This window comes from Drosophila innubila, assembly GCF_004354385.1.
Source record: "Drosophila innubila isolate TH190305 chromosome 2L unlocalized genomic scaffold, UK_Dinn_1.0 4_B_2L, whole genome shotgun sequence".
Taxonomy (NCBI): domain Eukaryota; kingdom Metazoa; phylum Arthropoda; class Insecta; order Diptera; family Drosophilidae; genus Drosophila; species Drosophila innubila.
This window is the reverse complement of record NW_022995372.1, coordinates 19,017,257-19,035,388: the sequence shown is the minus strand read 5'-3', so window position 1 is coordinate 19,035,388 and position 18,132 is coordinate 19,017,257. Positions and strand designations below refer to the sequence as shown.

Below are 18,132 nucleotides of genomic sequence, written 5' to 3'. Positions count from 1 at the left end.
TAAATCGAAAAATTTACATAGCCTGTTTAAATACAACAACAAATACATATGTATAGGCATTGGCTTTTTTTTTATATATTTTCTTAATTAGCATGCCAGTGTGAGGCATGAGACAACGGCATACTTTGGAGACCCAGAAACACCCACACGTCCAAGTACGATTTATGCAGCTGCTTTTGAAATTGAATTTTGAGCTGCCTTCTTGGGCAACAATTAAATGGCCATCATGCTTAGCCAGCTACACTTGCACTTTAATAACTGGTTTCAGCGCATCTACATACATAGATACACAAGTATCTGATGCTGTATTTGTATCTGCAGCTGTATTTGTACATCTGTCCGCCCTGCGTGTTGTACGACGACTGACATCGAGTGTCATAACTTGAGCTGAGCTCTCTGCTAAAACTACGACTGGAACGCCTTCAAAGTCAAGTTCAATGACGTACTCGCCATGGAAGTACTTAAAATGGTTGCTTGTTTTGGCCCGCAAAGCGATAAGATTAGATTTGTATTGTAAACAACAAAACCAAAACAAAAAAAAAAAAATATACAGAAACTTGTTAACTAATTTATGTGATAAGTTTGATGCGAACTGTGTTTGATTTGCATATCTAATAGGCCATAGTTGCTGCTGTATTGCATATGATTATAAGCCAGATATACAGACGGAAAATAACATTTAAGATTGTGTCAACATCTGAAATTTATCTATCTTCTACTGAGGAGTATCTCTAAGTGCAGCTGCTTCAATTGCGCTCTTGATCCACTTTCCATGATTGTGTCTCAGCCAACTTTTCCCTCGTCCAACTGCTGTCCATCAACTGTCAGTTAACTCTTGCCAATTTAGCTGTTACTGTTACTCTTACTATTACTGGCTGCAACTGCCCATTTTTCTGAAGATTTTGGTACTCTGTTTTCTGTTATTGATGCCACACTTTCATTTGTATTGTGCTAGAACAGTTGAATAATGTGCGAAATTTGCTTTTATTTTTACGGGCATTTGCCGGTTGACAATGGCCCCGACAAAATCTTAAACTTTCTTCACTTAAAGCCCCACAAACGACTTTCATGTTACCAACCATGCATATAATTATACAGCACCCATATGTGGAGTACTCGTACTCGAGTACTCGCTTTTACCGCATTGCTTTACTTTGCCTTACTCTATGTTGATTAAGTTGTTGCTATTGCCTATTGTAGAGCTGTTGACAATTGAGACTAGACTTTGGCTCTAGAAGAGTTGTACATAAAAAAAAAAGTGTAGAATGTGTCATAAAATGCCGCAAAAAATCTGTCAGAGATCTCACACAGAAATGTAGGTGAAAGTTGTTTTCATTCACATTATTTACTTTATTTCGGTCGTCTTCTTATTGGGAGTAAGTTGTTGGTACTTTGAGATACATTGAGATGCTATTTACGCTCTGGAATTAAATAATTTGACTTAACTGGCAAAAGAAAGTTCTACTCTACAGCTTACGGCAGCAAATTAAAAAAAAATGGTAATCGGGGGAGAATGACTAAATACTGGAAGCAGAAAGGAGAGCTGTAGACTTTCACATTAAGTAAAACACAAAAAAAACCCAAGTTTTTTTTAAATATATTCTCCCTAACTGGAAGAATCTTTAACAACACTAAGTAAATCACAAAAATAATTTTAAAGTCACTCAATTTTAGTATAAATAATAAAACCATAAGAATTTCAGGCCATAAATTGTTAATTTTTATAGGTGGTTGTAAATGATAACCCCTTCCAAAGTTGATTTGTTGTTGCAGGCGCCATTTTTGACATATCCTGCTAATAAAGTTTACAACGCTTAAGCCGCCTTTAGGCCTGACAGCCGAAATGGTAACAGGCCAATAAATAAAGTCAACAAACGGCGCTTATCAAACGACCAAAATCAAGCCAACATTCATAAGTTACTACTCACGACCACTCCCCCTTAAAAACGCCCACGCATACGCTCCAATGTGACAAAACAAATGAACCGTTTGGCAACGCGAGCAACCCACAAAATCATAAAAGAAACCTCAAGAAAATTGATATATATAAAAGATACTTTGAATGCAGGAACTGCATATTAAATGAAGCGTAACGAAATATAGAGGTGAGCGCAAAAAATGAGGTTGCCACACAACGTCAGTTGCATGGAAACACCGATAAGAAATGGATTCGGGAATGGCCCTCGTAGGACCAAAAGTTAATTACATGCGACGCCTACATCGGAAATGACAGCGAACTGTTAAGTTTTGTGTGTGGTCAAAAGCTCTTGGACAGTGCGTTTTTTTTTTTGAAAGTGAAACATGAGCTGGTTTAACTGTGGTCAGTTGCAAAATAGTTAATACCCTGTAAATGGAAGTGAAGGTGTAGATTACTTTACTAGTTGAAGCGGACTTAAAAAAAAACAAAAATAATAAATATTTTAATTATATTTTAGTTCAATTGAAATAGTCACATTTTATTTTAAAAATTGTAAGATTTATTTATTTATGTTTGTATTTGAATTTTTGTTGATTTTGTATTATTATTATAAGCCAGAATGATCAGAGTAATTAATTGAATATATAAATGTGCTCTGATTTCGCCACCTTTAAGCAAAAGTAAATACTAAAATCGGCATCCACTTCTTTAATTGTGAGGTATCTCCCAGTTGAGGGTATTAAACAATAGGATTCTTAATGACTTTAGTGTTTTTTTCTGCAACATACAATTTTCACGACGCTTATGAATTTTAACACTTTTACTTTTTGTACACAGCTGACAATAAGATATTATAATTTGCATAATAATTTAGTGGCATTTTTTTTGTTGATTGATTGCCGTTGCTCAGCCTTGAGGTCGTGTTTGTCGCCTGAGTCTTTTGTATGCCCTTAATTGGATAAAGAAAAACCGAAGACATGCAAAAATTGAGCAGCTACATAAAATAGATAGCCAGATTTGCATATGTCGAGTTGGCGGAATTTGCATGAAAGCTGTGCAAAATAGTTTTTGTGAATGCTGGGTGGCAATTTGGTCAGATAGCGCCGATTATAAGACAGACAAACAGATTTATATAAATGGAGCTGAAATATATCAACTGTGATGTTTTGGAGCGGGTAAAGGATGATCTGTAGTATGATCTTTTGGCTTGATGAAAATGGTAAATGCATGTTTCAAGTGGGCACTTAACAGAGCAATAATTTAAAATATCAATGTTTATTTATAGAAATTAAGAAATGGATGCCATCAGATAAACAGATTCTGTAAGTGAGAAGACGGATAACATTTAAAGTGAAATTTCATGAATCATAGCGTGGTCAAATGGGGACAAACCAATTTTAAACTTAAATAACGAACAAGTTAAGATAGCAACAACAATAATATAATGCTTATAGCAAATATAAATTGATCATGCATATATACACTTAGGAGAACTTCCTGTTTCAAAATGCGATTGTTATCCTCAATGCAGTTGAAATGTTGTTTGTCTACTTGCAATATCTGTGACCGAAAAGATATTCTCAAATGTTTCACACACATTATTGGTTGATTTTATTGTACAGTTCATTTTGTTATTATAATATAATTTCTAATCACGTCACGATGTTTATTTAACTTAATAGCTCATTAAATAAATCCATATGAAATTAAATATTCTGTGTTCTGAGCTTCGCATCCCTCACAATTTTTGGCATGATTTTCTCAAGCACAGCCAGAGTCTGGCTAATTTACATATTGATTCCCAATATATGCCGTTGTTCTATGGCGTTGACCCGTCGTGTAGCGATCCAAAGAACTCGTTTCAAATTCGCAATTCGCCGTTCCCATCAGCTTCTTTCATCTGTGATTGAGTAAGGTTCGGACTCCGTGTTTGACTGATGAATGCCAGTCAACGAACCAGCTACAGATACAGCTACAGTTTGTGAGTTCAAGTTACCTAATGCCACGTTCTATGCGGATCAGTTATAATCCCTCCGCCCTTTCTCCGTTCGATCTCCTCATGTTAAATCGTGGGCGGCGTTTCGATGATGATGACAAATATCGCACACACGTGTGCCCTGATCAAAAAGAGAACCGTCGCTTGGAAATTGCGTCATTTGGGGATTTGGACAACATTTGCACAACTGGCCACACGTTGGCCATAAAACTGCAGTTTATGAGCACTCAGAAAATATTGAGGAACTGGAACTGGAACTGAAACTGGCTCAACATAGAAATGACCAAATTTAAACTGCACGTCTTCGACTCACTATAAAGATTTGTATCTTTATGATCATTTTAGGGGAAGGTGGTTTCCAGATGAAAACCAAGATGATAGAATTGAATGCGTTGCACAGTTCTATGACCTTTTTGGTTAAAACAATGCCAATTGTAAGACACTCTGGTATATAAGTATAAACCAAATAATTTTAGATGGCTGGCATTTGATTAGCACTGACACTTTGCCCATAAATAACCAAGTTAAACATGTGGTCCCAGAAGACAGCGTCTGTCGAGCCGCGGCTGCCTGACACGCAAAAGTACTTAACAATGACCAAAGAGTACTTAAAAAGCTAAAAATGGTCAATGAGACAAACTAGAAATGGCAGGCAAAGACAGACACAGAGCCTCCTAACAAGCCAACTTCAACCAACAACTTTTAGCAGTTTTGCCTTCCTTCTGATTCTACATTGAGTCTTTCCCTTACCTTGGCCAAGACAAAAGGATGCTCTTGAGTCTGCCAGGCAGCTGTTTAGAATTTTTATTTTGCAGCAGGAAATAAGCTGACTTCAGCTGCAGCTCCTTTTAAAGTTAACCAATGCCTTAAAAGCAAACAAACGGCTATTCGAAGATACGGCAGAGGGAAGTTGGCTCGAGAATCTCTCAGACTCTATTCTAAGTACTGCAGCTTGTTAGGCCTTTTGCTGTCTCTTAAGCTCAGCTGGTTTGCGCTTTTTTTTCTGTCTCCCTCTCGCTGTGTGAGAAATCATTTTGACTGGTCTTATTTGTTTACCCTGTGCGGTAAAAAATTTTTAAAACGGGTATGATAGTTTGACTGAGTTCAATATTTGGGGATCAAATTAATACATAAAATAATTTGGTTTTCTCAAATAATTTTTTTTTTTTTAATTATTAGGTTAATAAAACTGTTTACATAACAACTTGATTATATTTTAAAGAATCTAAATAAACAATATTATTTTACTATGATTTATTATTCATAGCTCAATATTCTTATAGCCGTTTTTCTTGTTGGTTCTTAAAACTGTTTAGCTAAAAGTAAACACATAAATTTTTTACTGGGTACCTTCCAAGTAGGCAAACTCAATGTAGGTCTTCTCGACTTCTTGTAGCTTTGCTCGTTTTTCTGTAGCTGTCTTTTAAAATAGTTTATCGCTTGATCGCGCATTTATTTCGTTTGTCTCTGTCGAAGTGTGGCCGCTGCCCCACTTCTTCTCCCTCTGCCCAAGTGAATGCTGTCAAGATAGTAAAAAGGAAATCAATGCACTGCTTGTTGTTGTTGCTGCTGAGAGCCTTTAAGGGCTTTTGTGTGAGCCAAATGATAAATTCAATGCAATGCCATAACAACACTCAAACAGCAACTCGAACAGCTGGGCCAACAAATGTTTCCACTGTGCAGGAAATGGAAATAAAAATGCATTGAAGGAAGCCCCCACTTCATTTGCTGTAGCCTTTTTATTTGCCTTTGGCTTGTGCAAAATATTCTAAATTGCTGATTAACACGCTGGCCAACTCTATGAACTTGGCTTAGTCATGCAGATACAACAAAATTCTGTCTTGCATTCTTGAAAGAGAAGGAGCTGCAATTTGACTCTAATGAGGTGACTTGTAATTTGTGTCTCTCTCTCTCTCTCTCTCTCTCTCTCTCTATAGATGACTTATTCTCAATTTCCAAATTTTTGAATTGACAATATATAATAGATAATTTATTTTAAAGTTGTCATTTTGCTTTTAAAAACTATTCCTATATACTTACTTTCAACACCTTTATCCCTGGGATCTCTTTCGGTTTCCTTTCCAATAGTAAATCTTAATTTGATAACAAAAAAAAAAAAAAGCTTTCGCTGTGGCTCATTTATCACCTGAAGGTACCCCAAAGCCAAAATCAAAATCCATAACATCTTTCACTTTAAAGAGCACAAACTAGAGCAAGCTATAAAAAGTCGATATATCTGAATACACTCACACATGCATTGGCAATTCGAATGATTTTTAATGGTTTTAAATGGCTTGGTTGCTTGTTGTTTTTAAATTAAATAATAAAGCGCAAAAAATTAATTATGACAAATAGTAAAGCGAAAACTTTTCATTTCGGCAGCCAAGTCAATCCATGAGAAATGGAAGCGAAGCCAAAGACTCGAGGCAAAGCTCAGACGAAATGAGCAAAAATCACACGGCGTAGTCGTCAATAGGCAATAATCAATACGAATGAGTTTTGTAAGGAAAAGTGAGCAGCGAAATGGAAAAGTGAAAGCGAAGGCGACGACGGGCAGAATGAAAACATGATACAAAAAAAATTGTGTTTTTTGTTAAACAAAATGACGTTTATTGTTTCAAACTGCAACTGGTAACCGACAATAGGCAGGAGGCATATGAAAAATCTGAAAATTGTATTGCGGTTCCGCAATTTTGGAGACCGCTACTGAGATTAGGTAACGGGACTTATGAAATCAGCTAAAATGCTTGTTGGCCTGTAGGCCAGCCTACCACATGCGGTGTTAGGCCAATCCCACAAATTAGCTTGGTCTTTCAACCTGCATTGAACCTGCCTATGGCTGCTGGCTCATTAGCAGCATGACTAAACAAGTAATAACAACCTAAATGATCGAGGTACTCGAACATCACAACAAAACTGCCAGAGTCAATTATTTTTGAAGGTCAGGGCAGCTCTATTAGCAGGCAAACACAAGCAGCCCAAATCCATATACTCGTACAAATTCAAATTCAATTCCGAAATTGTTTACTTCCTCACCCACTTTTCGCACTTCAATAGACACTCGCACACTCACAATGCGCTCTCTTTGTCAATAATCGCTGTTCTAGGTCAACTTCAACCTGCAATTTACATATTGTACATATTTTTACCCCCTTATATAATTCCCAATTAGCCCGCATTATTAACTTTAAACTTGAACTTTTTTGCCCAAATTACCAACCAAAGCCAAACAATTTCATTCATTGGCAATGCTTATAGAAATGGCGCCCCATTAAAATGAAGGCATTGAAATACATTATAAATGTATCTAATTTGGTAGCATTAAAAGCGCGCGAGAAACGCATTCAAGTCGCATGATTTGCCCTTTTTTTATGATGCATATTTGTTTGGTTAGAGGTCAAGTTTAAAGCCATGTTAATTAGGCTTGAATTTATTGTTCATTCTATATTTTCATTAGGGCTTCTTTAATACTTTTTACTACTGTTTTAAAATAATTTAAAATATGATCATGTCAGGGGCATACAATGTGGAAAAATGATGTAACAATTCTTTTATATAAAAGTTTATTTTTTAGATTAAATAATGTAGATTTCAAGGTTCTAATTTACAATTTTATTTTATTGTTAATCTTTTTTTTATTGATTACAACATATATCAATTTATGTTTAAGCATTTAATTTGATTTTTGATATTTCTTTATTTTTATTTTGTGAATGCTTAATTAATCAAAAAATGTTAAGCTGCATTCAAAATTAATGATTAAGTCTTTTGAGTATATTACTCTTTTGAATAACTTTATCAAATAAATACTTGTTGCTTAATAATGCTTTTTGTGCTTAATTATTGTTAATAAAGGTTTTTAAAATAACTTAATTAATACGTTGTGCTGTAGCATAATGAAACGTTGCTGTGGCATTCAATTAAACAGCTGTATAAAGCGTTGAATAACTGGGTTACCAGGTAAAATCGCAGCCAGAGCTGCATTATTGTTGTTTTCTTTTAGAAATCGTGTAAAAGTTAATTGCATTTTGCGGTTCAGGTTAATTGAAAAATGGTATTGTTGTCGATTATTGAACGTTTATTGATTTATTGAATCACCAACAGAAAGTGTAAGTGAAAGAAGACGGCAATCAGCGTTTTAAATTGTTTATAAACGTAAATAGAAGATTAGATAGATAATTATTAGCTAGTTGGTTACATTTCTATCCAGTATTAAGCTTTACACATCTCTCAGATCGTATAACAATTTTCATTGCCACTGAAAAGTTTTTCAAGCCAATCAACTCAAGAGCGTGAAATGTAAAAGAGCTACAAAGCACCGCAAAAAAAAAAAAAAACAATAAATAAGTATATATAAAAATATTAAAAATAACCAAAATAATACAACCGCAAAATAATTGTGCGCCATGGCAAAAAGCTTAACAAAAAACGAAGAGAGAAAAAACAACAACGAAACAAATTAAAGCACGAAAAACAAGTCATAAAAAATACCGAAACTACTTGGATATAAACAAAAGCAACAGCAACAACTTGAAGAGTCTCGACTAAGACTAAAATGTTACAAATTTTCTAGTTGTTGGCTGCTGATTGCGCAGTCAAAGACCTTCATGCCGGTAATTGGCAACACAGTCGAAATAAATCGAGACCCAAGAGGCGACTTCTCCCCGAAAAAAAACACAGCAAAAATTATAAAGTTTAAAGCTGGAAAAATAAAAACAAAACAAAGATATTCTGCACATAATTATGCAAAAAACAGAAAAAATGAGCGACAGCAGCAGGAGCTGACCCGGCCGAACTTGGACCCTATCTAATGGGATTGCCATGGTTGTTTTGGGCCATGTGATAGGCAGGCTTTAGCTAGTCATTGCAAATATTTCGCCAACAAAATGTCTTCAATGAGACCGAAACGGGCCGGACAAGACAATGGCCGCAGTGCCAGTCTTTACTCTACTCTTTATTGCCATTGTAATTGTTTGCAATTATAACAATTCGCAAACGACTCGTTCAGCTCTGCCTCTGTCTCAGTCTCAGTCTTAGAGACTGCCTCAGCGGGTGGCAATAGGATTGAGGATGGATGGAGCTAGTTTTTTGGCCTGGCCTGATCTGGTCTGGCGAATTTTCTCCACATCGCAGTCTTTGTTTTCTGCTGATTTCATGAAGTGACGTCAATAAACACATTTTCGTTCATTTTTTTTTTTGCGAATTTTGTTGTATCTACTATCTTGTCTGTTTTCTGGTTGTTTTTATGACACTCTCTGGTAGGCATTTTATACTGATAATTGTCATTTGCTATTGCCGACTTGTCATCAATCCTGAGCGACTTTGTGTTGTTGTCAGTTGTAAGGCGATCGCCGCTGATTTGTGTGACTGCAGCCATAAACTATAAGTTTTTGTGATTTTTTGCTAAGCGGCTTTGATTTGCTGGACAGTTGGTTTGTTAGTCGGGTTGCTTGGTTCAATGACACCGCTGGGGTGCTGATTTGATTGCTCATTTAAATCGTCTGATGTGCGACGACGTTTTGATATTTTGACAATTGCCTATGTAATTTATATAACAACTTTCCCCTGACAATCTCAATCTCTCGCAGTGCGAATGGATAAAGAAATTAATTAAAATCGGATTTGTGATATACATAGCAAGTTTTCTGCTTAAGTCTTAAGTTTTCTAAGTTTATCCAATTTTGACACTGATTACATTATTTTGAGAGTTTGTGGAAACTTTGCAGTGACTTAAAATTGGATTTGAAATTATTATTTAATTTATTTAATAGATGTAATAAAATTTAAAAAAAATAATAATTTTAGCAACTGATGTTAATTTTCGAAATAAAATGTACTTTGTATACGAAAAGAAAAGCCGACTAATGCATGAGTCATACAAATTAGCAATGCTAATTATGTTGAATTGTAAATGCAAGTATACTTGCTTCATTCTACCCCCTTATTCATCCTCTTACTCCATTGAGCTGATTACAGGCTATCAATTCTCTTATATTATTTTATTTTATATTATTTTATGACGCAAAGAAATTTGCATTTTATGGTATGAACAGAGAGCCAACACCCACAATACGACTACCAAACATTGCACACGAGTGCCCCTCCCTCCGCACAGACTCCTGGACATTCCCTGGGCAGCATGCATATCGAATGAAGCTATAAAATGTTTAATTGCCTGAGTATAGCGCCGTGTGTGGCTGCAGCTTGAGCAACTTGGTCATAAAGATACATATGCATAAATTAATTTTAGACCAGCTGCTGGAGCCGCTTAACGTATGAATGTTACTTTACAAATTGGAGGCATGCCGGCATATCGAGAGCCTATAAAACAGTAATTTCCATTTCTAATATATTTATGTAAGCGCACAGCGGTCTCACAATTGAGTTGCTAAAGAGCTCTGTTCGTTGGGCATATACTCGTAGACAATGCAACAAATTGTTTTCATATTTCTGGTTTCACTTTTGTTTGCAGCCGAGTCTTTCACAATGTCCATGCCCGAAAAGCAACAAAAAGCCTAATTGAAGGTAATTTAAATTGATTAACCTAAACGCAAACCCACCACGTCAAGCAAAAACTTGTCCTAGGTTGGGCTACGTTTATGTTGTTGAGTGTTGACTGCTCGCTGACTGCTGCTCACTGCGGAGGTGTAGTCACTGCAGTTTTTAGCTGCTCTTTCAATTGGCATTGTTAACAAAAACACAGAAAAATACCAAAATAAAAAAGTCGTGTGGGTCGCTTGTCATATGGGTGGCAATATGTTGAATATGGTAGCGTGTCTTAAGGTGTTTATGGTTTAATTAAGCCTGATGAAAAAAAAAAAAAATGAAAGGCACAAAAATGACGCTGAAGCATTGTCAAAAACAAAAGACTTAAGACACAAACTTGACTTAAACTAGCAAACAGCTAATTAGGAGCACAGTAGTAATTAAGTCGATTGAAAATAGAGACAACTCATGTGCCCAAGAAAGCCTTGAAACCAACCTAGAAATACTTCCATGTCTTATGTCATCAGTTACGATTTCGATTTTTCTATGAAGCACATTTTGTATCCTGTCCGGAGATGAAATTAATACGAAAAGCCAACCGAAAAGGCAAAATTAAACATGTATATTTTGAATCTAAATGCAAACAAATTGCAAATGGCTTGACGTCTGCCAAAGTTCAGTGGAATTATTTCGAAGCAAAACGCAGCCAGCGAATGATTTATAAAGAATTTTTTGTATCTCATAAACGTTTTTATTCGGCTCTTTTTTGTTTTGCTTTTATTTTCAGCATTCAAAATAGCAATGTGCAACCATAAAAGGCAAAGCTAATAATTATGACTTTGAAACGTTTGAATATGTCGGTTTTTTGTTTTAAGTGCAGTTTTTTTTTTATAATTTGTGTTTTAAGTAAGTTTGTTTTGTACTTTGTGCGACCGAAATTGAAAGCACAATGCAAACAAACCAAAAAGATTTTGTAAGCAAATAAAATAGAACTCCCTGCAATATGCAAATAAAATGCTCAGGTGGGGTGTCAAAAACACCATTAAAATTTAGCAATAAATAATTAAATATAATTAAAAAGGAAAGAAAATATTAAATATTTTGGTCAACGTGTACATCAGACCTTTTCGGGAAAGCTGAGCATTTGGAAATAAATAATAAGCCCAATTTAAAAAAAAAATGTTAATATTCTGAAAGGTTGAAAGAACCTTGCCATTTATCAAAAATCAATATGCCCTTTATGTCTATATTAGAACGGAATCTGACACGTGTTTCTCAAATTGCTGTCGTTGGCACAGCTTGACAAAAAGTGCTTTGGTGATTGCAGTGTTGATATGCGCTTAATGTCAACAACAGACACGAGACAGTCAGTTCTGGCTATGACATTCAAGCGACTGATAAATTGGCCGAAAGGCGCGTGGCAATACAAATTATCGGAGCTCTGACTCGGCACAAGGTAATGCTAGACTTGTGCTAGAATTCCACACCCAGTTCTGTCGGGTCGACGTTTTTCATGATATCTTTGGAGGTGACAATTGGGGCCAACACCTTTTTGCCAATGGTAATTTGGGCTAATGTACGCCACAAACTACTTTATGTTACATTTGCTGAACCCTGTACTGCTATATTTTGAGCAATTAGATATTGTCATAAATAATAGGGTTAGCATGGGAAAAATACTAGCCAAAATACTGCCGACCAATCAACAGCTTGAACATAAATGCTGAACTTGAATAATTTATCGTTTGCCGAATAGCTTTCTATATGTCTGCCCACGGTTCTGTCTGCTATCTAAAATATTTTGATATATATTGAAGCAGAAACAGCAATAAAAAGTGAACAACTACATCTATCTACATATGGCGAAATGATGACTAATGACAACGCCTGGCAGATTATGAACTCACCAGAATCATTGAACTTTAATTGAAAGAAAATATCTTTATTGTTGTTCATGATTCATGATAAACCAACAAATGTGATAAAACATTTAAATATTTAAGTTTGTTGCCTAAGTCTTTTGTTTTAATGTGTGAAGCAACTGGAAAAAACGGAATAAGAAATGCTAAAAAATTACAACTCATGGTGTGTGTGTGTATAAAGATGCATGAGAAAATTCACTGGATAATGAGCGTTGTCGGTCGGGTGAGAAAAATGTAAATGTTGTGTAACACTTAGTTGCCGGAAATAATGAGCAAATTTATTTTGACTCTGCTCGTTAAGAAATCAGAGATTATATTTAAGAACATTTATATAGTCTCGGCTGTAGAAAAATTTACGCAAACTGAGAACAGTACTTTGTAATTTATGGCAATAATTACGAGCAACTGAGAGAAAATAAAAGCAAAGGTCAGAACAATGAGAATAAGGTGCTTAAGTTTGAAGTAGTTACAATTAACTTTCTTGTTGCAACAATTTTCTACAAGACAATTTTCCCATTAGACCATTAGCTTGAATGAAATCTTAAAACATATTTATTATCCATGAAAAAAAAATTGTCCAATAACTAAATCGGTTTCGCTTAGCCAACGCTTTAATTATATCATATACATTTTGGCAAACAGTTTTGTTATTTATTATATAATCGAGTATGAATTATAAACCAAAAATGGATTGGTTTTTTCGTGCGACCAATGGACAAAACGGTAAATAAATAAATCAAAAGACGAATTACACACGTACCTCTGGCGCGATAGTCAGACGTTGATAGCTCTTTTTAGCATGTGCCTTACATTCAAACTCAAGTCCACTGAAGGCGTTTTTGGCTTATGCTCATATCGTTGTTCTGGTCGTTGTCGCACTCAATGTTGTTGTTGTTGTGACTCTGACTCTGGTGCAAAACCAAATGCACTGGCGATTGGCATCAATGTCGCTTGGCCGCTTTTAAAGCAACGATTTTTTTTCAATTTTATTTGAATTACGTTTTTTTTAACACACACGCTCGCACACATTCACACGTAAACAGCAACTCAAAACGCGTGGTTTAAATTTTGTATTGGTATTTTGAATGAAATAATAAACGCGTAGTCAGCAAAAAAGCAAAGCAAAGCATTGGTATAAAAATTATTGAAAATATATATATATTAATTTATGTACTATAAAAAATTAATTTTCAATGATTTTTATGCCACAGCATGTGGGCGACTAACTGAAAACAGCTGTTCGTGGGCTTCAGACGAAAACAAGCAAATAAATTTATATGGTACATAATGTAAACTTCTGATTGTTGCACTTGAAAAAGGCATGTAAAGTCAGCGAAGTCCAAAGAAACCTTTCCCTTTTAAGTTTCTTTCGGGGACTCTTGTCGCGTCTCGTTTTTCACTTTCTTTACAGTTGGCTTGGAATTGTAACTTTTGCTGCTTAGTCTTTGTGACTAAAAAGCAGCACTTGCGATAGCGTTTTTAATGCGACTGTATGCGTTTCACACTCAACGCTTGGCTTCACCTCAATTCACGTCGAGTTCAAACTGAGACTAAGACTGAGACTGAGACTCAGAGAGAGACTGACATCAGCCAAGCGGCTGTAGAGTTTTATCACAGACAGTCAAAGCTACAATTGTACAATTGCTTAATGTTTATTATCTTTTTTCTATATTATTTATTACTTTTGTGTTTAAAGTGTTTCTTTTGATTTTTGTTTTGGTTTCACATTAGTTCAACGCTTGCGCTAAATGTGCTTATGTTGTATGTATTAAGTATATATATATATTTTTTTGCTCGGAACTCGAACTCGTTTTTTGTTTCAGACTTGTCAAGTACTTTGTGTATCTTGTGCTCAACCGAACCGTCTGTCTCGCACGCCAACGCTATACTAAAAGAGTTTTCAGCTTGGCCCGCGCGTTAAATAAGCCTGAGTCTGACAGCTGGCTGCTTCGCCGGGACTGGTCTGGTCTGGCAAACTTGGTCTGTATCTGAGTACGCTCGCTGCTCGATCTGACTGCCTAGCCAATGGATGATGTCAGCTTTTTAGCCAGAGACTGCAACGTAAGAGAGATTAAGCTGATGCTTAAAGAGAAAAATACTTTATTTCCTCTCTCTCTGTCTCTCTTAACTTAGTATCTGTATTGATTTGCACCCACTTGAAGTAGTTGCTCTGTCTTGGAAATGACACCAGATAAACTAATTGCTTATTATTATTATTTTCCTTACATATAAACAAAGTAACAATGCTTTGTAATAAAAGTTGATTTATTGTTGTCATCCCTAAAAAGGAGCTGCACATTTACGTCGAGTAAAATGAGAAGTAATTCCAATGAAATCATTCCTAGTTTTAGAAAATGGGTGCCAGCATATCCTCTAATGCCACATAAAACCAATTAATTTAATTCAAATTCTTATTAGCTTTAAAGTAAATGAAATTACTAAAGTTAAAGCACTAGTCGCAATGTATGACATTTAAATAAAGAAGACATTTAACTTAAATTTATTAATCGTACAAATGAATAATTATAATTTATATTATTATTTTGTAAAACGTTTTCTTTTACTATTTTATCCAGTAGTTCCATCCATTCGAGTTTTGGTGAATTTTTATTCATTAAAATATTTAATATTGATATTTATATAAAATGAATATTAATTATATTCTATATTTATGTGTGTAATAACTTCATTTTATTTGCTTATATTTATTTTGAATTAAACTCTTAAACGATTCCGCAAAACACTCGACAACCCTACGACTCGCTCTTAAGTGTTACGCTCTCCTCGATTTTGGCCGGCTTTTTTTATTTGTGCTTTGTGCTCATGTAGACAGCAACAAACCGGCATCTGAGACCGGCACACGCTGCTAAGCAAATAACGTAACGTAAACAACATTAACGTTATTGCAATAGGAGTCATATCTATGTAAAACATATTTACATAACTCAGCTTAACTTTTGGAAAGGTATTTGAATGCATGTCCAATATTATTTTCCTAACATATTATTATTTTCCAATATTCGGTAGCATGAAACAACAGGTGATCACCCTGAATATGTTCATGTGAGGCAATAAAGAAGCGTCAGCTGATTGACTAATTGTGCTTTACAACTTATGGGTTGGTGTATTGCCAATCCAATTTCATTGACAACAACACATAATGAAGCCATTAATTAGAACAACAACAGTATGCCCCAATGTTGCACGTAGGCTGTACTCCAATGCAGTTTACAATTGCAAGCCAAGTCTAGACTAAGAGACTTACTTCTACCTACTCGTAGTAGTAGTTACACTCGTCGGATACCTTCATTTACTCATTTTACTACACGCACTGGCATAACAAAATGCATGTCAAGTTCAGTCAAGTATCGTTCGCTCTGCGCTCCATAGTACAGCACTGAGGAAGGTTCCGGGCGTCACTCGGGCGTGAAGATCGAACTGAGAATAGATACCGATGGCCCTTTGCATCTATCTGTATCTGGGTATCTTTCGAGCTGCAATTGTACTTGTATTAATTGTATATACTTGTGCATAGCTGTTGGTTATTAGGCTGCTAGCATGACCATTTCTTAAGCGAGGGTTGTTCAAAGAGTAACAAATGTTGGTTCGCCCTAAAAGACTACTTTCGCATGTTTTACTTTATGCATATATCATTTAATACAAAAAAGATTATTTTTCTTTTTAGTTTCTAACCTTTCTTAAGCTTGCAGAAATATTGTAAATATGACACATTTTTTTCAAGAACTTCTGAATAAGTGAATCGACCCTCGCTGTTATGGCTGTTAATGCTTTTGCTCTGTTCCTGTCAATAACTGTGCCTTCAGCGTGGCTTTCGCTACACGCGCCACTTGACCCTTTGGGGCTTTGGGTTCAAAACGTGTCGCTGGCGGTGGCTGTTTCACATTGGGGAATTGCAATTGGGATTTGTATTTGGTTACGGATTCGGTTATTGGAACAGCAGCAACCACTCAAGCATGGCTAAAATGAAAATGTTGTCACGCCATTTTGAAATATCCAGCAATTGTTTTCAGTTACAAATTTTTTACAAATCGCATTTGAAAGTTATGGTCCCTGTGTGGGACGCTTTGTGTTCCATTTTGTCTTTTGGGTTGAGTGTGAGCCAACAAATTGCAGGAAAATTTACATTTGGGCAAATGATTTTAGTTTTGCGGTGCAGTAAGTGTCTTTTGTTAACACAAATGGAAAATGCATCCTTTTTCGTAAGGCAATTTGGTCTAATGGATAACCATACCAAATTTGTTTATGATGCAGATGAAATTATGTATCTACACATGTAATCATGGAATGAATTGTTGCTAAGTGTTGCTCTTGATTCACAAATGTTTTGCTAAAAATATTGTTAAATGCTACGAGTAAAGTTTTAGATTGATTGCTTGTTCTTATATAAATTCTTTATATATATGGACAATTACAAAGTATATACTATTTTAATTATCTATTTAATAATATGCAGGACGAAAAAAAGCAAAGCTTGATCACTTTTTTTTTATTATCAAGTGCAGTTCAAATGTCAATAGCACCAAAAAACAAAACAGAAATTTAACGCAACGTTGACTAACAAAATTGCAAACAAATTTGGCGGCTCCTCGTCATTTGGCACACGTGCTTGTAGTTGCTTTATTACTTTATTTTTGTTAATGGTTAAAATGCCGCAGACCAATATACAAATCACGTTTTTCACATACTCGTACTTTAAACAGAAATCAAATCCCAAAAATATTTGATGCATGCATTTTGTAAGCTAATATTTATGTGTGTTTATTGCTGCTTCCTCAACGTTTGCTTAAAGTTTATTTTGTTTATTTACTTAAATTTTGTATGATTTATTTGGCATCTGCACGGTCTCAGTTTGTCGAGTTGCATGCTTGACTAATTACCGAAAACATATCGTGGCACTAAATTAGCCGCATCAAAAGCAAGCAACCCAACACACAAAACAAAACGCTACACAACAAAAAACAAAATTAAACAAATAAATGTATTTGTTGGATTTGCGACACGCCTTTGCTTCAGGCAAAGGTTCATCAGTCGCTGTCTACATTTTGCTTCCGGTTTCTGGGCGCCATCTGCAGGTGAGCATTTTTATGACTTTCTTATTCGTTTTGTTATTGGATTTGTTGTATTTTATCATTGCTGACATGTGTTTAGCAACGTGTTGTGTCATCCTGCTTGCCATGGTGCATCGCTCAAATGGCTTGTAAAGTTTTTATTAACAAATTCTCAAGTACATAAAACATATAAATATGTCTACCAATAATATAAACATATAGAGGTACTCGGCTACGTTAATAACTGACAACTAAATTCATTATATTTATTATTGCTCAGCTATGGACTTACATTAATATTATTTCGAATTCTAAAATATTTTTTTAAATTAATTATTTTTATTTTCCTGTAAATAAGGTATTTCAGAAATTATTTACATAGGGGAAATAATATTTCAGCTTCAAAATATAATATATAGTAAAATAGTTATGTAATATAAATAACTTAATGATAACTAACAATGATTTAAGCCTAAACATGTTATCGTGGCTAGTTTGGAAGGTGGGGACGATATCTCTTTTTTTATTTCCTTACACTGCTGCTGGTGAAACATGTGTTTTACGTCTACGATCTTTTGTGGGCTCACTAGTACTTTATGATTGATTTACGTCTAATTTGCATTTGTTTATGCTACGTGCCCCTTTTGTCAAAATACTCCTATTTATGCGACATTTATGGTGGGAATATGCTTTGAATTTATAATTTGGTTCTGCGTGTATCACTGTATCTATGACCACGCG

At 35.2% G+C, this 18,132-nt stretch overlaps 1 protein-coding gene across 3 annotated transcripts in view; it reads right to left on the bottom strand.

Moving 5' to 3' along the window:
* Positions 1 to 14,315, bottom strand: part of LOC117779818 (serine-rich adhesin for platelets) — a 41,638-nt gene extending 27,323 nt beyond the window's left edge. Inside the window, exon 1 of one of the 3 annotated variants that reach the window (XR_004617033.1) lies at positions 14,159 to 14,315. The gene's annotated coding sequence lies outside the window, so the exon portion shown is untranslated. Of the gene's footprint in view, positions 1 to 14,004 lie in introns of all 3 variants that reach the window. The other 2 variants (XR_004617034.1, XM_034616140.1) reach the window with 2 other exon arrangements.
* Positions 14,316 to 18,132: the final 3,817 nt, after the last annotated feature.